Below are 18,707 nucleotides of genomic sequence, written 5' to 3' on the forward strand. Positions count from 1 at the left end.
GCAGTGTCACGCTATCTTGGGGTTGACTTGCCTCAAAGCGGAGAGTCACAGCGCACCAGCGCTCCTGTCGGCCCTGAATGCACAGGTGAACCAGTGGCTGACTCCGCACCAACTGGAGATCGGCAAGGTGGTTTGTGACAACGGAACAAATTTGTTGGCGGCATTGAGGTTGGGCAAGTTGACACATGTGCCGTGCATGGCACATGTGTGTAATCTGATTGTACAACGCTTTGTGCTCAAGTACCCAGGCTTACAGAATGTTCTGAAGCAGTCCAGGAAGGTGTGTGGCCATTTCAGGCGTTCCTACACGGCCATGGCGCACTTGTCAGATATCCAGCGGTGAAACAACATGCCAGTGAGGCGCTTGATTTGCGACAGCCCAACACGTTGGAATTCAACACTCCTAATGTTCGACCGCCTGCTAGAACAAGAAAAAGCCGTCAACGAATATTTGTATGACTGGGGTGCTAGGACACCATCTGCGGAGCTGGGAATTTTTTTGCAACGTTACTGGAGGCTCATGCGCAATGCCTGTAGGCTCATGCGTCCTTTTGAGGAGGTGACAAACCTGGTCAGTCGCACCGAAGACACCATCAGCGACATCATACCGTTTGTTTTCTTCCTGGAGCGTGCCCTGCGAAGAGTGCTAGATCAGGCAGTAGATGAGTGTGAAGAGGAAGAGTTGTGGACACCCTCACCACCAGAAACAGCCTTATCAGTATCACTTGCTGGACCTGCGGCAATGCTGGAAGAGGATTGGGAGGAAGAGGAGTCAGAGGAGGAATGTGGCTTTGAAGAGGAGGAGGAAGACCAACCACCGCAGGCATCCCAGGGTGCTCCTTGTCACCTATCTGGTTCCCGTGGTGTTGTACGTGGCTGGGGGGGAAGAAGATTATACCTTCATCACTGAGGACGAGGAACGGGACATGAGTAGCTCGGCATCCGTCCTTGTGCAAATGGGGTCTTTCATGCTGTCGTGCCTGTTGAAGGACCCTCGTATAAAAAGGATGAAGGAGAACGACCTGTACTGGGTGTCCACGCTACTAGACCCCCGGTATAAACATAAAGTGCCTGACATGTTACCTCATTACAGCAAGGCGGAAAGGATTCAGCAGGTCCAAAATAAATTAAGAAGTATGCTGTACACAGCGTATAAGGGTCATGTCACAGCACAACAGGGATCTAACAGGGGAAGAGGTGAAAGTAATCCTCCTCCTCCTCCCACGAACACGCCGGCAAGGACAGGAAGCTGTACAGACATGCTGTTGATGGAGGACATGCAGAGCTTTTTAAGTCCTACGCATCGCCACAGCCCTTCTGGGTCCACCATCAGAGAACAACTTGACCGACAGGTAGCAGACTACCTGGCCTTAACCGCAGATATCGACTTTCTGAGGAGTGATGAACCCCTTGACTACTGGGTGTGCCGGCTTGACCTGTGGCCTGAGCTATCCCAATTTGCGCTCGAACTTCTGGCCTGTCCTGCTTCAAGTGTCCTGTCAGAAAGGACCTTCAGTGCAGCAGGAGGTATTGTCACTGAGAAGAGGAGTCACCTTGGTCAAAAAAGTCTGGATTATCTCACCTTTCTTAAGATGAATGAGGGATGGATCCCGAAGGGACTGACACTGGGTGATACATTTGACTGAACAAGGCGTAATCAGATGAGCTGCCTTGGCCTAAAAATGGTCCACACGCTGCTGTATTTGAACTCTGAATGCCGGATGACTTGCGTGACTTATCCGCCATCAACTAGGGTTCAAGCCGCAATGTTTTAGGGCACTTTCTGCCTGGCAAAACAAACAGAAATTTTTCAGGCCGCTGCTACAGCGGCTGCGACAATACACAATTTTTCATCTATGTGTACATGCCTAATTTTTCTGGCCTATGCTGCTGCACTTGTTATGGTTCTGCAATTTTTATGGCCGCTGCTACAGCTGCGACAATACCAAATTTTCCAGCCAGATGTACATGCCCAATTTTTCTGGCCTCTGTTACTGCACTTTTTCTGGTGCTGCAATTTTTCTGGCTGCTGCTACAGATGCGGCTGCGACAATAACCAATTTTTCATCCATGTGTACATGCCTAATTTTTATGGCCTCTGCTGCTGCAATTGTTATGGTACTGCAATTTTTTTTGGCCGTTGCTACAGAAGCGGCTGCAACAATACCAAATTTTTCAGGCATGTGTACATGCCTAATTTTTCAGGTACTCTCTGCTGACATCTCTGTTCATTTTTGCAACCGTGGATATTAGATGTATGCTAAGGGTGGCTCAGAGGTTAGCACTGCTGCCTTGCAGTGCTGAGGCTTTGTGTTCAAATCCTACTATGTGCTGCCTCAAGGGGGGATCTAACTATGTTCTGCCTAATATGGGGGAATCTTATGTGCTGCCTAAAGGGAGAATCTAACTATGTGATGCCTAAAGGTGGGATCTAACTATGTGCTGCCTAAAGGGAGCCTCTAACTATGTGCTGCCTAATATGGGGAAATCTATGTGCTGTCTAAAGGGGGGAATCTAACTATGTGATGCCTAAAGGGGGGCTCTATGTGCTGCCTATAAGGGGCTAAAGCACGTTATTCCAAACCATTTAGGAATAATAGGTGATTTATGCCCTTTATGGATTAAAACCAGACTCTGCATCAACTATGTAATTTTCCATGGCAGTTTTGCCATCGATCCCACTCCGGCACACCACAGTCCAGGTGTTAGTCCCCTTGAATTAACTTTTAAATCACTATTGTGGCCAGAAAGAGTCCCTATGGGTTTTAAAATTCGCCTGCCCTTTAAAGTCAATGGCAGTTCACCCGGTTCGCAAACTTTTGCGGACGTTTGTGAACCGAAAATGTTATGTTCGCGACATCACTACTTGTGTATATCTGGTGTGGATGTGAAAAAAAGAATAATCTCTGTTACTGGGGTGTTGTATCTACCAGATATCATATAGAGAATTCTGATAGATCAACTTGAAAATAGGACATGGGTCTGTATTTTTATTTTCAGATGTAGAATCCATTGATCGCCATATTGGGGCATTAAAATCCCCCACTATGATCGTTTTTATGGATTTATTCAAATTCTCCACCTTGCTCAAAACCGAACGTATGAAAGTAGACTGCTTTTTATTTGGAGCATAGAAGACTACTATTATATATGGCACTGCGTTTGAATTGCATTGTACAATTAAGAGTCTGCCCTCATTGTCCACTTGGACTACCCCATCCGTAATGCTTACCGAATTTCGTATGGTCAAGGCCACACACCCCTTTTTATTTTGTGTATGTCAAAAAAATATTTGAGAATAACACTTATTTCACAATCTGAAGGAATCTACCTATAGGAGATCCATCTCTTGTTGACACAAGATATCTGCGCCTAACCGCTGTTCTTCTTCCCAGACCATAGACCTTTCGCATTAATTGAAGCATGTGAAAAAAAAAATACATAAGTAATTATGTGCAGGTTCCCATTCACTGATCCCACATTTACTATGAGTTCTGGCTTGTCTTTAATTGGTGGTACACGCATGTTTAACAGACAGAAATGTTAGAAAATAGAGAGGAAAAAGTAGAAAAAGGGGATAAAAAGAGTAACATCATATTGGTCGTGATGTCGTAATGCCACCTTCGAGAAGATATATTTAGTATTCCCAAATATATATTTTCGTATGCCAAACTGGCTGACAATAAATATCTACATTAGGCCATATGTGAACCCCCTCTTAAATGCTTCTTCTTTTGTACTTCAGTCCATTCTTTAGCCATCCTCTGTAGATTTTGTCCAGAAGAACCAGAGGAAGAGTTCATAGATATATATATAATTGCCACTCGTGACATAACTGTATAAACTCTTTAGAGGAATATATCAAATGTTTAACATTGTTATGTGTAACAATAATTTTTGTAGGGAATTCCCATTTGTATGAGGTCCCATGCATCCTTAGTAGTTGTGTGCTTGAGGTAAATTCCCGGCATCTCGCTAGTGTCTCTCGAGATAAGTCTGCAAACAGTGAAAAGGGCTGCATAACCATCATGTAGGGCAGGAGGGTTACGTGCTGCATTAAAAATGATCTCCTTTATATGAAAATAGTGCATCTTTCATATTACATCTCTTGGAGAAGAAACTGGTGCAGACTTGGGCATTGGGAGTCGATACATGCGATCCAGCAGTAATTCATTTTTAGTTATGGAGGGGAGTATTATGCCGAGGTAACCCATAATAAATTCCCAAAGCTCATAATTTTTTACCGTTTCTGGAATCCCTTGTACCTGAAGGTTATTCCTCCAGGACCGATCCTCCAGATCGGCTACCTTGAGTTTAAGGGAGGCAACTTAATTCTCCAAAGCTGTAACATGTTCTGCCACTTTAATATATGTTACATTCATTGCCTGCATTTTATCTTCTATATGTGTGGTGCATGCTCTTAAAGAGTGGCGGTCCTGCTGGATGCTTGTGACTGACGCCCTTATCTCCTGCTGAATAGAGAGCTTTAATTCTGCCACAATTGCTATTGGTGTGCCTTCTGTTAATATCTGTGAAGTACCCCCCTGCATAACCTCTGTACCATAAGACACAGTTTTATAGGTACCTTAGTTGCCGGTAACGCGGCCTGTGTGGCAATCACAGGTCGATCTGCAACAACAGGATCAGCATCGTCCTGATCAGATCTCCACTCTGCGCACTCATCACCTGGCACCTGCAGGGAGAATAGCTCTGGCCTAGCCTGAGTCTCAACTGTCTGTGAGTCCACCTGTTCGATAGAGTAAGAGTCTAGCGAAGAACTGGCCTCAGGTGATGTTGGGAATGCCACCAAGTATCGCTCTCCTGTGTCTCTGCGTCCTCCATACAGCTGATAGTGTCCAGAGCTGCAGCAAAAAATAAGTGGGTAAGCTTCTTTAGATTCTTTTTAGCTTTTCTTGTATTGGTCATCCTTAAAGCAGGACCAGCTATGAGACAGGTAACTGCAAGCGTCCAGCAAACACTGAGCAAGGGATAGCACACTTTCTGCGGTTCGTGTACCATAGAAACCACACTTTATGTGGTTCAGGGATAGCACACTTTCTGCGGCTGGTCTCCAGCGGTGGGACCCCCGCAATCAGACATCTTATTCCCTATTTTTTGGATAGGGGATAAGATGTCTTAGGGCCGGGATACCCATTTAAATCAAGTTTTTATGTTATTCCATTAAGGACATAGGGTGTAAAGGTATACCCTTGTGTCCAGTTACTTAAAGGGGTAATCCATCCCTGGACATGTTCTCCCCTATCCAATAGACATGAATGGAGGGGGCGTGATGCCACGACCACGGCTACACAAACTCAGCATTCTGAATAAAAATGTACCCCTGAATCCTTAAAGGGGCACTCGGCCTCTAGACATCTTATCCCCTATCCAATGGATAGGGGATAAGATGTCTGATTCCTGGGGGTCCAGGTCCTGTGATCTCCGGCCGGCCCACCAGCATTCTGAGCATTTATATTCAGAACGCCAGCTGTGCTAGGCTTCGGGCTTCCATGGACGTCACAACCCTTACATTAATGTCTATGGAAGATATATGGAGGGAGTTTGATGGCCATTATTTGCTTGTAATCTGGCACAGAGCGGAGTTCGCTCCATGCATACGGATAACTGGGGTGCTGGGATGGAGATTGTGTGGGGTTTGCGGCCAGAAAAGTGCACTGGGTAAAAACCAACCCCCCCCAAAAGTATCAAAATTGCAGTTTTCTCATAAATTTCCACCCACAAATAATTATTTTTGGTTTTGCAGTACATTTAATTGTAAAATTAAAGCTCTGGGTTTGCTGTAATGCATATCTTTAGGTACTGCTTAGGCAAGATGGCTGCCCTAAAATAATTTACTAAAAATAAGAAATTAGAAACATTAGGTGAAAAAGAACATGTTTCATCTGGCTTCTATCCGTAAAAAAATCTAGACAATACATTCAATTTAACGTAAAAATTCCAGAACATTTGCATATTGTACAAAAAAGATCTTCCTTATTGCGGTCACACTGTAGCAAGGACATGCTTTCTGTACAATGTGCGGCTGTTTTGTGCATTGCTCAGGTTGAGAAGGAAGGGTATATGCAATGAATGGCCTCAGCAATGCTACAATGTTTAGATTCAGTAACAATGAACAATATATTTCTTATATTATAATAAAAACATATTCTATTAGCCTACATGGGGTCTCCATGAAGTGTTTGCAGCATGAAAAAATATTCTCACCATTAAAACAAGGTAATACCACTATGGAACATCATAGCATTACTTAATTTATGCTTTGATTTGAATTGTGGTATTACTACAACTTTTTCACAGTATGTGTATTATCTTCTATTACACAGCTTCTTGACTTTAGAATATTCATAATATAGTTGTCTGTCTCTGGGGGGGGGGGGTTATAAACATGGTGGCCTGTCTTAAAGTGATGTTGTCATATTGGTAAAAAGTTAAAGGGTTTTTCTGTGAAATATGTGTATAATATTTTTTTAATTTGCTCTAGAAGGTTCTATAAGAAAACACACACACACACACACACACACACATATATAAATACAGTGACCCCCCCCCCCCGACCTACGATAGCCCCGACATACGATCATTTCAACATACAATGGCCTCTGAGAGGCCATCGCATGTTGAAGGCAGCATCAACATACGATGTTTTTGTATGTCGGGGCCATCGCATAAACGGATATCCGGCAGCACAGACTGCTTCAGCTGCCACCGGATAGCTGTTTACTGTGCCCCGTGTGGTCCGCTGACGATCACTTACCTGGCCTCGGGGCTCTGGCTCTTCTGGATCCCCTGCATCATCGTCTCTCTCCATCATCGTCATCACATCCTTGCGCACGTCATCCAATAGGAGCGGTGTGCGTAGCGAAGCAGAGCCCTTGCCAGAGCGTCGGGGACTCCCCGGGGACGCGGTCACATCGATGGAAGGAGACATCCAGGGCAGGGGTGACAAACGGTGACGGTCCGGAGCGGCGGGGACACTTGAGTACAACCTCCAATACCAGTGGTCTTCAACCTGCGGACCTCCAGATGTTGCAAAACTACAACTCCCAGCATGCCTGGACAGCCGTTGGCTGGGTGTTGTAGTTTTGCAACATCTGGAGTTCCGCAGGTTGTAGACCACTGTCCTATACTTTACATTGCACGGATCCCTTAACATACGATGGTTTCAACAAACGATGGTCCATTTGGAACAGATTACCATAGCATGTTGAGGGACCACTGTAATAAATAATATATATATATATATATATATATATATATATATATATATATATATATATATATATAAATATTTAACACTCTTTTCCTAGATGCCACCAGCATCTAGAGGCTCTGGCCTTCTGCTGAGGTCACACATGGAATTGCATGCTCAGTCAATCAGAGGCTGCAGTGGTGTACTATCACAGCCAATAATTGTATGACCCAACCGTGAAAGCACTGGACAGTGGGCCTGGAGTTCATAGGTACTGCAAGCTGTGAAGCATTTTGGAAAAAAAATTAAATTCCCAGAATACCCCATTAATATTGAATGTGTTAAAGTCTAGCTATCATCATTATGACATGTCAGTTTTGATTAGTGAGAAATTGGTGCTAATACCCTCATCAATTTCTAAAATGAAAAAACAAAAGGACTTTGTTTCTACTAATTTTTGTCCATTCATTTCTATTCCACACTGCTAGTTCCTTTTTAGTATGAGCACTGAATTAATTTACAGAATGTCTGTGAGTTTTTATTTTTTTTATAAATATGTACATAGAATGTTCAGCTTAATAATTGGTGGTGGTCTCAACCCCATGACCATCATTGATCAAAACTTCTGACATGCCACCCTGACATGTTAGGCTAGGATGACATATATGTGTTGTCCGGGGCTCAGATGCTAGAACTAATCCCATTAATTTGAATGAGACAGTTCACATTCATCTGGTGTATCAGTTTGGAAACTGGATGGTTGGACTCACTGGACCAGCATGGGACAGGGGAATGCATCTTGCTGCATTCCCCCATCCAGCGTTCAGAACTGAACAGATGTTACACAACTAATAAAATAATTACAAGGAAATAATTATACTGCTGTACAAATCACTAGTCACACCACACATAAAATACTGTGTACAGTACTGGGCACCAGTGTACAAGAAAGATATAGGGGAGCTGTAGAGGGTTCAAAGACGGGCAACCAGAGTAATACGGGGAATAAGAGGACTACAGTACACAGAAAGATTATCAGAATTAGGGTTATTTAGTTTAGAAAAAAGAAGGCTTAGGGGAGACCTAATAACTATGTATAAACATATCAGAAGGCAGTACAGAGATCTCTCCCATGATCTATTTATACCCAGGACTGTATTCATAACAAAGGGACATTCTCTACATTTAGAGGAAATAAGGTTTCTACACCAGCACAGACGGGGGTTCAATACTGTAAGAACAGTGCGACTGTGGAACTCTCCCCCGGAGGAGGTAGTCATGGTGAACTTAGTAAATGAGGTCAAAGGGGCCTGGATGCATTTTTGGAGAGTATTAACATTGCTGGTTATGTATACTAGATTTATAGGTACAGAACTTGATCCAGAGATTTCTTCTGAGGCCATAATTTGAGTCAGAAAGGAATTTTTACCTCTAGTATGAGTTTTTTTGTTGTTTTTTTTTTGCCTTCCTCTGGATCAACTCAGTAGGGACTCATTAGGGATAAATGGTTGAACCTGATGGACTCTAGTCTTTTTTAAACCTTATGAACTATGTTACTATGTAATGACAATCAATGCACTTTGTCATCAGTTGCAGCATCAATTGCGTTGAGATTTAGGTTGGGTTCACGTATGCCGGACACTGGACCTATTTAATCATAGCCTTAGAATTATAGCTACTCTTTAACTAAGTCAGGGATCACATAACTTGTGCTATTTAGCTTTTTTTTTCTTGTTTAGTGCTATTTTGCATTTTCTTTTAAACACAGACTACAGTACTGATAAAAAAGAAGGCATACAAAAAAAAGGTTGCAGCAGCACTCTTGGTCTAAAAAATTGACGTTTTTTGCACACTTTTTGATCAAAATGTGTCCCCATCCACCACTCGGAGGTGGCCTCATTTCGGCTGGGACCCTAACGCTCATTTCCCTCACCTCTTGTGGGCATATGGCCTCTGACTCGGTGACATGATGGATCCAATATCAATTAATAAAACCTACTGTGCACAAAAGGCTATATCACCACAATTCTTGTTTTCTGTCTTCCTCTCACCTTTTCTTACTCTTTCTTACTCCGTATGCTAACAGCTACATTTACATATGTATTTCAAAGCCTGCTTAGATAACATGATGGCCTCTCCATTCTTTAACATCCTATGCATTAAGCCTATAAGGTCTGAAAAAACTTTTCAACCCTCTATTTAGGGGTGAGCGAATCGAATCTGACAAATCCGAATTCGTTACGAATTTCAGGAAAAATTCAATCTGCAATGATTGCGAATATCACTGCGATTTGATCGTGCAATTTGCTTCATTAAACTCCATTTAGTGCAGTCCAGGCTCCAGGGCATCTAAACTGGCGGATCCACATGTGAGGATATGGGGCAAGGAATCCTACATTTTTCTCCCCTCATAAGTGCATACCACATACATACATCCAAGTGGTGTATAATTTTGTACCTGTTAAAATCTAAAGGGCCTAGATACTGTGAAATGCCAGGCAAAAGTACACACTGGCTGGTGTACACAAATATTGTTTTAAGCGTACTGGAGCGCATTGTCCTCCCCTCATAGTTGCAAACCACATACATACATCTAAGTGGTGTACTATTTTGTTCCTCTTAAAGTCTCAAGGGCCTAGATACTGTGAAAGGCCAGGCAAAAGTACACACCTGCTGGTGTTGTAGACAAATACTGTTTTAAGCGTAGTGGAGCGTATTGTACTCCCCTCATATACGCACTAGTATGTCAGGCAGAGAAGTGCCAGAAGTGGCAGAGGCCAAAATTCATCAGGCAGAGGTCGCAGCAGACTAGGGGCGAGTGGCAGCAGGAGTCACAGTGAGGGGCCTGAGCTCCCGGTATCAGCTAGCGGTCGTGTCTCGACCAGCAATTTATCTACCGTCATTAATTGGTTAACTTGGTCATCCACTTCATCCCCAGTGACATCTGACACTCTCAGTCAACAGTCAGTGTGTTGTATATGAATTATTTGTCAAAATTATATTAAATATTATTTAAACATTTACAAGTCACATTACGGGTGTCGCTATTAGAATCACTGCCTCAGAGTGTCTGGATGTGGCAGCAAGGTCAGGAGTCCATATGGCGTCACAATTGAAGAGATTAAAGAGATTTTTTAATTTTTATTCAAAGTTGTTATAATAGTATATGCCTCTAATAAGGAAAAAATAAATAAAGATGACACATTCCATGTAAGTTTGTTTAAGATTAGAGGCCTCCTCATTAAGTTTTATGAGATAAGTAACAATGGCAGGAAGAAATGGAAGTAGTACAATAGGAAAAGGGATAGCAAAGGCAGGTTCAGTCCACATTCTTTTAGGACCAACAAAGTTACATATTGGAGAGGTGAATGTAATGCTATGGATTTCATTGCAATTTCAGGAGAACATAAGGAGATATCTGGATGAAGAAGCATTAATTTTGTGTATATGTGAGGGGGCAAGTCCCTGTATCTAGTTGATACAAAAGCAAGCCATCTTGTCAAATGTGACAGAGAAAATGATGACTGGAGTAGTGTTCCCAGTGGTCAAAACTACCCCACTGGATATTCTTTATTACTACTGGTAATTTTTGGTGGAACTGAATAATGATAATTACAGATCATATATGGTAATATACACAAAGTAACAATGCAGAGTTCAAGCTTCAATCATTTATACCAATACTGGACATATGGATGGAGGGTTAATTTGACAACTTTGTATATACATTTGATAACATGATCACATGAGCCCTTTATTTCCCACCCCCTAGATTATTAATATGTAAATTTTATTGCCTAGAAAAGTAGGCTGATCTCATCAGTATAAGCAGAAAATTTCAATTCAATTATCCCTTGATAAAGGCAATTACAGCAGCATTAGTGTCACGATTCGGCTTCCAGGTAGTGGATCCTCTGTGTCAGCGAGGGATTGGCGTGGACCGTGCTAGTGGACCGGTTCTAAGAGGCTACTGGTATTCACCAGAGCCCGCCGCAAAGCGGGATGGTCTTGCTGCGGCAGTAGCAACCAGGTCGTATCCACTAGCAACGGCTCTACCTCGCTGACTGCTGAGAAGGCGTGGGACAGAAGGACTAGGCAGAGGCAAGGTCAGACATAGCAGAAGGTCGGGGGCAGGCGGCAAGGTTCGTAGTCAGGATGGGTAGCAGAAGTTCAGGTACACAGGCTTTGGACACACTAAACGCTTTCACTGGCACAAGGCAACAAGATCCGGCAAGGGAGTGCATGGGAGGAGGTCAGATAAAGGCAGGGAGCAGGTGGAAGCCAATTAAGCTAATTGGGCCAGGCACCAATCATTGGTGCACTGGCCCTTTAAGTCTCAGAGAGCTGGCGCGCGCGCGCGCCCTAGAGAGCGGAGCCGCGCGCGCCAGCACATGACAGCAGGGGACCGGGACGGGTAAGTGACCTGGGATGCGATTCGCGAGCGGGCGCGTCCCGCTGTGCGAATCGCATCCCCAACGGCCAAGACAGTGCAGCGCTCCCGGTCAGCGGGACTGACCGGGGCGCTGCAGGGAGAAAGACGCCGTGAGCGCTCCGGGGAGGAGCGGGGACCCGGAGCGCTAGGCGTAACAGTACCCCCCCCCTTAGGTCTCCCCTTCTCTTTGTCCGGTAACTGCCTCCCCTGGGATGAGGACACCGGGAAAGAATGGAGGGTTTCCTCAACGGCAGGCAGTACAGCAGGAGTGGGAATGGGGAGGGAGGGCAGAGGGCGAGGCCTGGCACGGGGCAGTGTGACACCAGGATAGGGGCCATGGGGAGGCACAGAGGCTTGCCTGACGGGACTGGGAGGGGGGGAGAGGCACTTCCTGTGGCAGGCAGAGTCCCAGTTCCTGATCTCCCCGGTGGTCCAATCAATGGTGGGGGAATGAAACCGGAGCCAAGGCAGACCGAGGAGGACCTCAGAGGTACAGTTGGGGAGAATGAAGAACTCAATCCTCTCAAGGTGGGGTCCAATAGACATGAGGAGGGGCTCTGTGCGGTAACGCACGGTGCAGTCCAATCTGGCTCCGTTGACCGCGGAAATGTAGAGCGGCTTGACGAGACGGGTCACCGGGATGCTGAATTTATTAACAAACGACTCCAAAATAAAATTTCCAGAGGCACCAGAGTCCAAGCAGGCCACGGCTGAGAGGGAGGAGTTGGCTGAAGAAGAAATCCGCACGGGCACCGTGAGACGTGGAGGAGCAGACTTGGAACCAAGAGACGCCACACCCACGTGAGCTGGGTGCGTGCGTGCGTTTCCCAGGCGTGGAGGACGGATAGGGCAATCCACCAAGAAATGCTCGGTACTGGCACAGTAAAGACAGAGATTTTCTTCCCTACGGCGATTCCTCTCTTCCTGGGTCAGGCGAGACTTATCCACTTGCATGGCCTCCTCGGCGGGAGGCCCAGGCGTAGATTGCAACGGATACTGTGGGAGAGGTGCCCAGAGATCTAAGTCTTTTTCCTGGCGGAGCTCTTGGTGTCGCTCAGAAAAACGCATGTCAATGCGGGTAGCTAGATGGATGAGTTCTTGCAGATTGGCAGGAATCTCTCGTGCGGCCAGCACATCCTTGATGCGACTGGATAGGCCTTTTTTAAAGGTCGCGCAGAGAGCCTCGTTATTCCATGATAACTCGGAGGCAAGAGTACGAAATTGGATGGCGTACTCGCCCACTGAAGAATTACCCTGGACCAGGTTCAACAGGGCAGTCTCGGCAGACGAAGCTCGGGCTGGCTCCTCGAAGACACTCCGGAGTTCAGCGAAGAAGGCCTGGACTGTGGCTGTGGCAGGATCATTGCGGTCCCAGAGCGGTGTGGCCCAAGACAAGGCCTTTCCTGAAAGAAGGCTTACTACGAACGCCACCTTAGACCGTTCTGAAGGAAACAAGTCCGACAACATCTCCATATGCAGGGAACACTGAGACAAAAATCCACGGCAGAGTTTAGAGTCCCCATCAAATTTGTCCGGCAGGGACAAGCGGAGGTTAGGAGCGGCCACTCGCTGCGGAGGAGGTGCAGGAGCTGGCGGAGGAGATGGTTGCTGCTGTAGCAGAGGCAGAAGTTGCTGTAACATGGCGGTCAACTGCGACAGCTGCTGTCCTTGTTGGGCAATCTGCTGCGATTGCTGAGCGACCACCGTGGGAAGATCAGCGAGACTTGGCAGCGGCACCTCAGCGGGATCCATGGCCGGATCTACTGTCACGATTCGGCTTCCAGGTAGTGGATCCTCTGTGTCAGCGAGGGATTGGCGTGGACCGTGCTAGTGGACCGGTTCTAAGAGGCTACTGGTATTCACCAGAGCCCGCCGCAAAGCGGGATGGTCTTGCTGCGGCAGTAGCAACCAGGTCGTATCCACTAGCAACGGCTCTACCTCGCTGACTGCTGAGAAGGCGTGGGACAGAAGGACTAGGCAGAGGCAAGGTCAGACGTAGCAGAAGGTCGGGGGCAGGCGGCAAGGTTCGTAGTCAGGATGGGTAGCAGAAGTTCAGGTACACAGGCTTTGGACACACTAAACGCTTTCACTGGCACAAGGCAACACGATCCGGCAAGGGAGTGCATGGGAGGAGGTCAGATAAAGGCAGGGAGCAGGTGGAAGCCAATTAAGCTAATTGGGCCAGGCACCAATCATTGGTGCACTGGCCCTTTAAGTCTCAGAGAGCTGGCGCGCGCGCGCCCTAGAGAGCGGAGCCGCGCGCGCCAGCACATGACAGCAGGGGACCGGGACGGGTAAGTGACCTGGGATGCGATTCGCGAGCGGGCGCGTCCCGCTGTGCGAATCGCATCCCCAACGGCCAAGACAGTGCAGCGCTCCCGGTCAGCGGGACTGACCGGGGCGCTGCAGGGAGAAAGACGCCGTGAGCGCTCCGGGGAGGAGCGGGGACCCGGAGCGCTAGGCGTAACAATTAGGTCCAACCTAATGCTGCTGTAATTGCCCACTGGCCCCTGGTTTTGCTTATCATGCACAGGTACGCTAGTGTTCGGTCCCATGCCACTTGAGAAACCTTGGCGTTGGTGTGCAGGCTCAGGTATGTCCTTCATATTAGGATATACTGGCTAATGTCTCAATTTTAACATCAGTGTTGAGGGTTAGCCAATGTCATCGTTTACATCTACCACAATAGGGCACCTAAATTCCTGTATTGTATTATTCTAATTGTTAAACATCCACACTGTTTATCTGGTGTAGGATGCCATTGTGGCACTTGTGGTCTCCTGCAGGCATCCCCATTGTATGCATTTTTATGCTGGGGATTGCCCTTAGCAACAGACCAAAAGGGCAGGATTTGCTCCCCCAGTATAAATGCACAACTGCATTTGGGGTTGAGCACCCCCTGCCATTTGATACCACGTCTTTGTTGTTGTTTAAATCTTACACTTGGAGGTGTGCAAACTCCACATTTAATGTGCCTTGATCACTATTATAGGCAGCATTAAGGTCTACCTGTGAGGCCGGCAAGATATCAGCCAACTTGGGTGGGGCTTATAGCCTGCCTCCCTCCTTCCATTGTATGTGTGCACAGACACACTGGAGGTAACTTGGGAGCAGGATGTGAGTCAGACCTAATGCTGCTGAAATTACCCACTGGCCCCTGGTTTTGCTTATCATGCACAGGTAGGTTAGTGTTATGTCCCGTGCCACTTGAGAAACCTTGGCATTGGTGTGCGGGCTCAGGTATGTCCTTCATACAAGGATATACTGTCAAATGTCTCAATTTTAACATCAGTTTTGAGGGTTAGCCAATGTCATTGTTTACATCTACCACAGTAGTGCACTTAAATTCCTGTATTGTATTAACCTACAAGACAACCAATATCTTATAAAATGGTATGTGAATCATAACAAGATGTAATAAATATGAATATTTACTAAGATGAGCCAACATTTGAAAAAAGTTTTGGGTTAAATTTATTCAAATTTATTTGCGGCAAATCTAGATTAAAAATGGCAATTTCTGTCTGACAGAGAGCCTCAATAGGCTAGGGCTTCACAATTCCCTAAGATTAAAATATGAATTTAGAAATGTAAATTGAATATTTATGGTAGCTAGTGCTACCATTAACATTTTTACGGCCAGGCCCAGCAGCACCAGTAAACCATATATTGTCTGAATCTCACAGCCTGGAGGTAGTTGAATCATGAGGAGACCCTATAGTGGCTGAATGGCACAGCCTAGAGGTTGTCACGATTCGGCTGGCTGAAGGTGGACCCTCTGTGCCAGAGAGGGATTGGCGTGGACCGTGTTGGTGGACCAGTTCTAAGTTGCTACTGGTTTTCACCAGAGCCCGCCGCAAAGCGGGATGGTCTTGCAGCGGCGGTAGCAACCAGGTCTTATCCACCGGCAACGGCTCAACCTCTCTGACTGCTGAGATAAGCGCGGTACAAGGGAGTAGACAAGAGCAAGGTCAGATGTAGCAGAAGGTCAGGGCAGGCAGCAAGGATCGTAGTCAGGGGCAACGGCAGGAGGTCTGGAACACAGGCTAGGAACACACAAGGAAACGCTTTCACTGGCACAATGGCAACAAGATCCGGCAAGGAAGTGCAGGGGAAGTGAGGTATAAATAGGGAAGTGCACAGGTGAAGGTACTGATTAAAACCCATGCGCCAATCAGTGGCGCTCCGGCCCTTTAAATGGCAAAGACCCGGCGTGCGCGCGCCCTAGGGAGCAGGGCCGCGCGCGCCGGGACAGCGCAGAAGGGGAATGAGTCTGGTAAGCGGGTCGGGATGCGCATCGCGAGTGGGCGCGTCCCGCATCGCGAATCTCAACCCGGCTGGGAACATTATCGCAGCGCACCCGGTCAGCAGGTCTGACCGGGGCGATGCGAATAGGAGAACGCTGTGAGCGGGGACCCGGAGCGCTCTTGGGTCTCCCCCTCTTTTTAGAACGTGAGAATTTGAGGATAAGGTTCTTGTCAAGGATGTTGTCCTCGGGTTCCCATGACCTCTCCTCTGGGCCGCAATTCTCCCAATCAACAAGAAATTTTTTTTTACCTCTGACCGTCTTGGATGCCAGAATTTCTTTCACCGAAAAGATGTCAGAGGACCCGGAAACAGGAGTAGGAGCAACAACCTTGGGAGAGAAGCGGTTGAGGATGAGTGGTTTAAGGAGAGAAACATGGCAGGCATTGGGAATACGGAGAGAAGGAGGAAGAAGGAGTTTGTAAGAGACAGGGTTAATCTGGCACAACATTTTAAAAGGACCAAGATAGCGTGGTCCCAGTTTGTAACTGGGAACACGAAAGCGGACATACTTAGCGGAGAGCCATACCTTGTCTCCGGGAGCAAAAATGAGGGGAGTTCTTCTTTTTTTATCAGCAAATTTTTTCATCCGGGATGAAGCCTGTAAAAGAGAATTTTGGGTCTCTTTCCATATGGTGAAAAGATCACGAGTCACTTCATCCACAGCGGGCAAACCAGAGGGCAGGGGAGTAGGGAGGGGAGGAAGAGGCTGACGGCCGTACACCACAAAAAATGGGGATTTAGCAGAAGATTCGGAGACTCTGAAGTTGTATGAGAATTCGGCCCATGGTAGAAGATCTGCCCAGTCATCCTGGCGGGAGGAAACAAAATGCCGTAAATAGTCACCCAGGACCTGATTAATTCTTTCTACTTGCCCATTGGATTGGGGACGATAAGAAGAAGAGAAGTTTAATTTGATCTTGAGCTGTTTACAGAGGGCCCTCCAGAATTTAGACACGAATTGGACGCCTCTATCCGAGACGATATGCGTGGGCAAACCGTGAAGGCGAAAAATGTGTATCAAAAATTGCTTTGCCAACTGAGGCGCTGAAGGAAGGCCAGGAAGAGGAATAAAATGTGCCATCTTGGAGAATCGATCAACGACCACCCAAACAACGGTGTTGCCACGGGATGAGGGCAAGTCCGTAATAAAGTCCATACCAATCTGTGACCAAGGCTGTTCAGGAACAGGCAGAGCATGAAGGAGACCAGCAGGCTTCTGGCGAGGAGTCTTATCCCGGGCACAGACAGTACAGGCCCGCACAAAATCAACAAAATCAGTCTCCAGAGTCGGCCACCAATAAAATCGAGAGATGAGTTGAAAGGATTTTTTGATGCCCGCATGGCCTGCGAGGTGGGAGGAGTGTCCCCACTTGAGAATCCCGAGACGCTGGCGTGGAGAAACGAAGGTCTTCCCTGGAGGAGTTTGCCTGATGGAAGCTGGAGAAGTGGAGATCAGACAGTCCGGAGGAATGATGTGTTGCGGAGAGGCTTCTACTTCAGAGGCATCAGAAGAACGAGAGAGGGCATCGGCCCTAATGTTCTTGTCAGCAGGGCGAAAATGGATTTCAAAGTTAAAACGGGCAAAGAACAACGACCACCCAGCCTGGCGAGGGTTCAGTCGTTGGGCAGACTGGAGATAGGAGAGATTCTTGTGGTCAGTGTATATAGTAACTGGATATTTTGATCCCTCCAGCAGGTGCCTCCATTCCTCAAGCGCCAATTTAATGGCCAGTAGTTCTCGATCACCAATGGAATAGTTTTTCTCCGCCGGAGAGAAGGTCCTAGAAAAAAAACCACAAGTAACAGCATGCCCGGAAGAATTTTTTTGTAGAAGAACTGCTCCAGCTCCCACTGAGGAGGCATCTACCTCCAATAGGAAGGGTTTAGATGGGTCAGGTCTGGAGAGCACGGGAGCAGAAGAAAAGGCAGACTTGAGATGTTTAAATGCGTCTTCCGCTTGGGGAGACCAGGACTTAGGATTGGCATTTTTCTTGGTTAGAGCCACGATAGGGGCCAAAATAGTGGAGAAGTGTGGAATGAATTGTCTGTAATAATTGGCAAACCCCAAAAAACTTGGGATAGCACGGAGTCCGGAGGGGCGTGGCCAATCTAATACGGCAGATAGTTTATCTGGGTCCATTTGTAGTCCCTGGCCAGAGACCAAGTATCCTAGGAAAGGAAGGGATTGACATTCAAAAAGACATTTTTCCATTTTGGCATAAAGTTGATTGTCCCGAAGTCTCTGAAGAACCATGCGGACATGCTGGCGGTGTTCTTCTAAGTTGGCAGAAAAAATCAGAATATCGTCCAGGTAAACCACAACACAGGTATATAGGAGATCACGAAAAATTTCATTAACAAAGTCTTAGAAGACGGCAGGGGCGTTGCACAGGCCAAAGGGCATGACCAGATACTCAAAGTGTCCATCTCTGGTGTTAAATGCAGTCTTCCATTCGTCCCCCTCCCTGATGCGGATGAGATTATAAGCACCTCTTAAGTCCAGCTTGGTAAAGATGTGGGCGCCTTGTAGACGATCAAAGAGTTCCGAGATAAGGGGTAAGGGGTAGCGTTTTTTTACCGTGATTTTATTAAGTCCGCGATAATCAATGCAAGGGCGTAGGGAGCCATCTTTTTTGGACACAAAAAAAAAATCCAGCTCCGGCAGGAGAGGAGGACTTGCGGATAAACCCCTTTTTTAAATTCTCCTGGATGTACTCCGACATGGCTTGGGTTTCTGGAGCAGACAGAGGATAGATT

The sequence above is a fragment of the Hyla sarda genome, chromosome 10, assembly GCF_029499605.1.
Source record: "Hyla sarda isolate aHylSar1 chromosome 10, aHylSar1.hap1, whole genome shotgun sequence".
Classification (NCBI taxonomy): Eukaryota; Metazoa; Chordata; class Amphibia; order Anura; family Hylidae; genus Hyla; species Hyla sarda.